The sequence below is a fragment of the Sinocyclocheilus anshuiensis genome, unplaced genomic scaffold (genome assembly GCF_001515605.1).
Source record: "Sinocyclocheilus anshuiensis isolate Anshui unplaced genomic scaffold, SAMN03320099.WGS_v1.1 scaffold691, whole genome shotgun sequence".
In the NCBI taxonomy this organism is placed as follows: domain Eukaryota; kingdom Metazoa; phylum Chordata; class Actinopteri; order Cypriniformes; family Cyprinidae; genus Sinocyclocheilus; species Sinocyclocheilus anshuiensis.
Window position 1 is genome coordinate 473,156 of NW_015552577.1, and position 8,266 is coordinate 481,421.

The 8,266-nt window shown below is 39.5% G+C and overlaps 1 protein-coding gene across 2 annotated transcripts in view; it reads left to right on the top strand.

Annotated features, from left to right (window-relative positions):
* Positions 1 to 8,266, top strand: part of LOC107665194 (bridging integrator 3-like) — a 68,452-nt gene that overhangs the window by 58,461 nt on the left and 1,725 nt on the right. The window lies entirely within an intron of this gene.

The following is an 8,266-nucleotide window of genomic DNA, read 5'->3' on the forward strand; positions in this document are numbered from 1 at the left end:
AGACTCAATCCAGAAGAACTGTGGCAACGTCTCCAAGATGCTTCAAGAGACCTACCTGCAAAGCTACCTGAAAAACTCTGCTCGAGTGCACCGAGGGCAAAAACTGCTTTAAACGCAAAGGATGCTCACACCAAATGTTGATTTAATTTAGTTAATAGAAGTTAATTACATTGTACATCTATATTATCTATTATTACATACCCTTAACTAAATATTTAGCTGAAGCACCTTTACAGTCTCAAGTCTTTTTCGTCTGATGCGACAAGTATGATCAGATCAGATCTCTGTGTGGAGCACTGGCTGCTGTCAGACAAAAATCTCACTGGATTATTACAATTAATGGCAAAATGAATGTTTGGAAATATAAACTGATATTTCCTACTGACATACTACAGCAAAAGATAGAAATAACTGACTTAAAACCATTTTTAGCTGGTGAAAATACTAGTGTTCTAATAATTTTGGCCACCACTGTATATTATATTATATGTAAACAGTACACAGTAGCAAAATCAGTAGCAACTACTGACACAGTAGAAAATCAGCCAGAAAAGTTGGAAGCTGATCATATAAATCTAAATCATGATGTGTTTTCCCATTATAGGTGGAATTAAATTGAGGGGGAAAAATACAAAAGTAGAGGATAAAATTAATACTTGCAAACTTTCAAATGATGACTAACTGGTGAGCTGGCTGGTAGCCTTTTAAACGTTTTTTTTATATAATACAAGTAGGAGATCAAGTATGACAATAGACGATTTAGAATGAAGTAAGAGAAATGCTATAACGTCTCACTGTACAATATATGATGCTGATCAAGTGTACTGTGCAAATTATGTATATTGGGACAAAAATATATATAAAAAAAACAATTCCACAAAAATAGTAGTCACATTACCTCTATAGGTCTGTTGATCATGTGACATATTGTGGATATTTGCACGAGTACTTTCCTGTTTTTACAACTGATGAAGGTGTTTGGATAGACACCGAAACGTCTTGTTGATTATTTTATAGTCCAGTGATTTCAATAAAAATGTAATTTTTTGAACGTTTTAACACCTGGATGATGTAGTTATGAATCTACACAAACAAAAATATTTTACGTATTTTACATGAATATGTATAAAAATAAGGAAATAATACCAAATTCAGTGTTGTGGCTGTAATTAAATATTTATGGCTGGTTTGACAAAAGTCTGAGACAAGGGATTAACAAAATATATGCATAAAAGACTGTTTTAAAGTTGTCATGGTAAAATGTTATATGATAGTCCTTTAACAAAAGGTTGAATTTAAAAAATGTGTTGTTTTTAATAAGAAATAAAAGCCAAAAATCTAAATCAATAAAAATCAAGTTTGAAGAAACACCCTCACACACGCACAGTAGTACATTTTAAAGCTTACGCTCCCTCCACCCAGATCTAATGTGATTAACCCTGAGTAACACACACACACACACACACACAAAAACACTCCTTTATGCTGCGCTCACACACTGTCTCACTCTACACACTTCCCCTCTCTCTAATGTGATTAACCCCCACAATCCTGCCTGCTTATGTCCACAGCTCAGACTGTGTGTTATTTTTAGGAGAGTGTGTGTGTGTGTGAGAGAGCTAAACACTAGAATCTAATGAATGTAGTAAAAGAGGAGAAGCCAAGTCAACACACACAATCTCGTCTTCAGGACGTGTGCATTTACCCCCTGGCTGACATTTTCACAGTGTTAAGATGTTAATATTATTCCCATGTCATGATGTTATTTTGCATGCGTGTCTGTACAGACTTTGTTTTGTTTTGTTTTTTGTTCCTGGCTTGATGGATAATAATAAATTCATATTCTTACAGGTGTCCAAATGCTTTTTGGTGCACCTGTGTGTGTATAAGTGGAGATAATGCAGTCTAGTCAGACATCACATATGATATCAGTACACATGGACTTAAACGTTAATATAGTTGCAGTAAGAAGCATAAACAATAGTACATTTTAAACTAATGGATCACCTCTGCTGTCATCTGCCTCTTGAGTCAAAAGTATCCTGTAAGTACGGTGGATTTAACCTATTTTACACAGTGTTTTACAACACTGACTTAACTGTGAGCTGGTGTTAAAGCTGAATAGTCCAAGCAGGCCTTTTCTTGGTGGGTTAATCACATATTTAAAAGCCATAATCTTCACGGCTCAGGGCAGAGCGGGCAGTCGAGATCTGTCAGGTCTGAGTCTGTCAGGACCTGATCCAGTGCCCTATGATCCCAAAAAATGCCATCTTGAGAGAAAGCCTCTCCTAACTGTCTACTTGAACATGCACTGTTGTTATAGATCTGGTATAACAGATGAATTACATAGTAAATTGTATGACAATTATTTAAAATGTGATTAGAATGAAGAATAATAACTACATTTATACAAACTTTTAAAAATGTTGCTATATTACAGTAATCAAAATGAGAATATTTTACATCTGAAATGTTTTTGACTGGTTTTGAGATTTACCCACGTAGTATTCATTACTTTCTAGAAAGTTTAAATGAAGTGTTAAGATTTTTCTTTGCTCATTTTATGTGTTTACCTAATTTAGGAGATGATTCTTTATGTGAATGCGTCAAGTGTTAATAGGTTTGATTTTATGTTATCTGATTAGCCTGAGAAGGATTAACCAAACGGGAAACAGCCTTCATGATGACAAACAATGCCGTCATACACACAGTGAGCCTACAAGTCGCTTGGTAGCTTGTACTGCTCGTGTAGGGCATGCATGTTTGAATCTGGCCTTCATTGCATCTCAATTCCATCCCGACAATCTTAAAAATAAAGGTTCTTTATTGTCATGGTTCCATCAAGAACCTTTAACATTAATGGAACCCTTCATTAACACGTTCTTTATAGTGGAAAAAGTTTATTTAGATTATGAAGTGTTGTTCACGCTAAGAAAAATAGTTCTTTTAAGAACTGTTCACTGAAAGGAACCAAAAATATTTCTTTAATGGCATCACTGCGAGGGGAAAAAAAACTATGATAATATTTTCACCTTTAGGTAATGCTAAAAACGTGGCTGATGAACCAGTCGGTTATTTTTACAAAGATTACCGTCGGACTGTACATCGTCACTTTTACATGTATTTTAGAAAGAATAGAGCGCTGTATTGACCAATCAGCATCCAGAACTGGAACTATCTATTTGATAACAGGATGTACATTTGTATAACTGGAGTCATCTAGTAGTTGATTTTGTCTTCTGGTCTACTAGTATGGACTAGTAAACAGCAGTTGAATTCAGCTTGTAAATGTCATGGATGGAACAACATCAAACTTCCTTTAGCTAAAACCATTGCAAACTTTATGGAGACAACAGTCTTTTGTGATTGTTTTTGTGTAGCAACACTTTGTGATGCTACGCTTTTGTCATTTGCTCTATTGAAAACCAGATGTGGGTGCTCTGTGGAAAAAAATGAAGGTTATAAATAAATGAACACATGAATGCATTAAGCTGATCATAGATCAGGCCTGAAATGCAGTCTTTCCTCGAGCTCTCAGCTAACAGATGGGCAGCAGAGAGATAGAGCAAGAGAGAGGCCTAGCAGATGACCGAGTCTCATTCATCAAGCGCTTTCAGTAACCCGGAGTGCCATACCTCCAACACCCACATACTCCAAGAGAGTCAACCAACATCAGCTGTCTGTGATGAGGTAGAGCAGGGTGTCTCTCTGTCAGATAGAAGGCGTAGGTGGGCTCCCCAGACTGCTTACTATAGGTGCGGTGTGGAGACGCTGCCTCCCTCTGTATCTGATGGACGTCATATTAGACAGTGTGTGTTTGTGTTTCCAGTAGTCCTGGAGTGGACACAGTTTGACTCACCGAATATTCAGTCATGCTGAGAGTCCCTCATCCTGCTGAGTCATTCGCACACATACACACAGCCTTATATCAGGGGATGAGGACAAATAGAAATTTGGCCTAAAGAAAAATGCATGCACAAACATCCTGGATGGCCTCGGAATGAGCCAAATTTACACATGTAGACTTGTTTCCTAGAAGCCACTGCTTTGAGTCTTGACTTCTCAGGAGTGGGAAATCTTTGGACGCATACAAAATATATTCACAAACCTCATCTTCAGTACAGGGTGAAAACCAATGGCGGCCCTAGTACTTAGCTTTGCGGTACTCCATACTGAATTGATTGATATGATACCTCTTCATTTACTGCTACAAATTGATAATGGTCAGATAAGTACAAATTGAACCATGCCAATGCAATCACAGTAATTCCAACATAATTTTTGAGCCTGTCCAAGAGAATGATGTGGTCGATAGTATCAAAGGCAGCACTAAGGTCCAGTAACACTAATAGGAGAGTTGCAACCACAATCGCGTAAGAGCAAGTGATTTGTTACTATAATAAGCGTAGTTTCAGTGCCGTGAAATGGTCTAAACCTGTTCAAAAATACATGCATTGTCTACACTGGGTGCATTGAGCAAAAGCTGGCTCCCCACGGAGATGTACTCAAAGTGAATGACACAGATCATTACATTGTCACCCTGCTAGACATTTACATAGGACACTTTCTGGCATTCAGGAACTGCTGGACCAGGAGTAGCCATCCCTGTTCCTGGATGGATACCATCCTGGAGAGTTTACTTCCAACTCTAATCAAACACTCTTGAACCAGCTAATCAAGGTGTTCAAGATTACTTGAAAATTACAGGCAAGTGTGATGAAGCAGGGTTGGAACTGAAGCCTACAAGAAGGAAGTTCAGTTCTCCAGGAGCAGGGTTGGAAACACCTGAGCTAGACAGAGTGCTGGAATGAAGAGAATGAAAAGAAATACTTTGTGCTCTAAAGATGGTGCATTAAATTCAACAATGCTGAAGAACAGCTTGAGACCTAATCCAGCAGTTCCATTGATTGTTGGGATACTAATAAGTAATTTTACAATATAAACAACTTTACAAGGGGTGCAGTGCCTCAGTGGGTAGCACTGCCACCTCACAGCAAGAATGTGCCAGGTTCAAGTCCCAGCTTCCTTCAGTTTCCCACATAATCCAAAGACATGCAAGTCAGCTGAATTGGAACCACTAAATTGTCAGTAGGTGTGAATATGAATGCGTGTAAGTCTGTGTTTGTTAAGGCCTGGCAATACTTCATTTTCCGTGTTCTGCTACATCTCCAGCAGAGTATTCTCTATTGACCATGAGCACTGATGGACTCGTTCTGTGCATTCACACTACCTATTAGACCTTTTGTTTTCGAGCACCCAAATTACTCACACATGTGCTGTTGTCCTAGACTTTAGCTGTACTTTAGCTTTAGCCATGCAATGGACTGGCCATCCATCCAGGGAGTATTTCCCGTCCTCGGCCTATAGAGGACAAGTGGTGTGGGGAATGGATGAATGGACAGTTTTACAAATTCAATAATTGTTCCAAATGGATTTCCATTACAAAGCTGACATATTTTTACCAAATTTAGCTTTCACTTTATTGTCGCTTAACAGGTAGCCTTTTGTTTACAGCTTATTGGTCTGTGGTTGAGTATTCTGAGGTGACGTGATGCTAAATGTGTAGACAGACTCAGTTTTGGACATCTGTGGCTTACAGTGTAGACTCTGTGTTACAATTTGTATGTGTGTATATTAGGGCTGCACGATAAATCGCATGCGATATTTAATGCGCATCTTGTCAGTAAAGACGGTTCTGTAATCAGCGGTAAATCTCCGTCACCTGCGGAGCTCTTTCACATTGAGCAGCATTAACTACACAGAGCCGTTGTTCACTGACGAGCATGTTTAATGAGTTAATTAGCCATGTGTTTAGAATATATGAATGTGTGTGTGACAGAAGCATAAATACTAATTCCCTTTGAAGCTTTTTCTGGTCAAGAATCACCCGCTTAAACAGGAAGGATCTGTCTGGATGATGTGTTCAACTATGACCACAGTTGATTTTGTTTTTTTCTGTGTGCGATTTTTAAAGAGCGATAAATCTAAAATCGGTGAAACCACAATAATAGATTGGTGTGGTATCTCGTTCGAATCATGGCGCAGCTGTCTCCGCAAATAGTTAAACAGACAGCAGCAAAGGAATGATTGGAAATGTGTGTTGACTTTGCGGTCAGAATATCCTTCCATCTGAAAGTAATAAGTACAGATTGTTTAATGGACTTAACTCTGAATGAAAGCAGGATTGGGCAGTTATTGAGGATGCCACGTTTTCTTGCTACTAACTGCCTTAAGCTACTGAAACCTGTGATGTCATGAACTACGCCAACTTGAATCTTTTGAAAGTAGTTTCTACAGACCGTGTGCCTTGACTACCAAAAGCTGCGTCATAACCAACCAATCAAATTGGAGCTTGCTGTTTCGAGAAAGCTCCTGTCTGTGCAACATGTATCATACAGCTCATGAACGGTCCGTGGGCATGCCGCCTGAAGCAGAGTCATAAATACGGTGCCGTACCTGCATTTTAGCTTGTGTGTGGCAGCATCATTCATTGGTTGTTTTGATTGATCCCTGACAGGTCCAAGGCGGATTTTCCTCTGAACTAGTTTTCCTTCCAGCCCCACGTGCTGCACGGCAAACAGATCCCCTCTCCGCTCTTCATGTGGTGAGACCACCATAAACAGGACAGACCAGTATCCGCTTCCATTCAGCACTGGGCAGGAACTGGCCTCTCATAGATCACAGAGTGCCACTGACGGCCAGCGTGGAGTCTTTGATTAGAGTCTGAAGTCATTTCGAGCAATCCCAGAGGCAGTTTACACAATCTATTCAAAAGAGATGTGCTTCATCACAGTGTTTGGTGCCGCATTTATACATCTGCCCTACAAAAACCTTAAAAAGTGTCTTTGCAATCCGTGGGTGTCTGAACCCGATGGCTCCTGTGTGAACAATGGAGTTGAGTTGCGTTCATCAATCGAAACTCTGCTGCGTATCTCTAGCTAACAAGACCAAAGAGGAAATGGCTTTTCAGTTTGATCGCCCCATGTAAAAGACGAACCTTTTCCCACTCAGATTTTGCTTTTACGGGCTCTGCTTTTCAGAAACATTCATACTGGTATTGCTAAATGATGTATTGCTATTATTAATGCTCATATTTAGGGTCAGTGATTTGAACAAACCTCTATTTTGTAGTTTTTTTTTTTTTTTGTTTTTGTTTTATTTTGTCTGTTTAAGGAAAGTCATTAGGGTTTGAAACCACCTAGCAACCATTCAGAACACCCTAGCAACCACAAGCTAAAAACCACTTTGAAAACCTTAGCAGCCACATACTGTAGCATGAGTTTTGCACCACTCGTATTGTCCTGAGAATGTTTTTTTTTTTTCCTCACTGGATTTTAAGGCCATAGTGGATGTGGATTTGTTTGCGAGCGCACATACAGTAAGCAGCTTGAATAAATGTGCTGTGTGTAGGTTTGAGAGCCGAGCAGCTGTATTTCCCAGCGCTTTCAATGGCGGCCCACTCCTCCTGGAGTCTTGTAATGTGATTAAAGGCTATTAATCATCAAAGCGTCTCTCACGGGACCCCTGACTCACGGGCCGGGGGAAGAGCAGGGGCGGGACGTGTCAAGAAAGCTTTCAGCCGACACTCGCGCGCTCACACAGCGATCGCAGAAGATCGGGGTCACCTGCTACCCACAGACCCACGAGCGTTATCTCTGTGCCGTAGCATTTTCCTGTATGAGCGGGAGTGAAGAATATCCCTTCTTTGGAAAAAGTCAAGTTCTTTATTTAGCATAAAGTGATTTCATGTACAAATTAAGGCCTCAGATATGCAGTCATTTTCTATTTTAGTTTAGACTGGGCTGTGTCCTGTCAGAGTGAGCATATTTACATGATGAAGACCATCACAGTAGGGAATCTTGGGGGTTTTATTGAGTCTGACTTTCCAGCTCAACGGGTGTGTCATTATAAAGGGGAGTGGCTTTGACTTTTAGGGGCGTGTCCATTATAATCGTGTCAGATTTTAGGTGGCATTGATCATATGCAGCTGGATTTGTGAATGTTATCTGTTTGTACACATTTTATGTGACGGTGATTAAGATGTCCAGAAAATGCTATTAAATTAGCCAGAGATTAGACTAAACTGAGTCTGAAAATTTCATATGCGTTTTGTTTTTTTTTGTATTCATCATCGTTTCCTATCAAAATGCTTGCAACGGATGCGAAAACGCAGAAAATCGAACCTGTTCCTATTTTTTTTTTTTTTATGACGGACTGAAGTTTCGGAGTCAAGTGTGTAAGGTCATATTTATTTTTTAATGTGCGA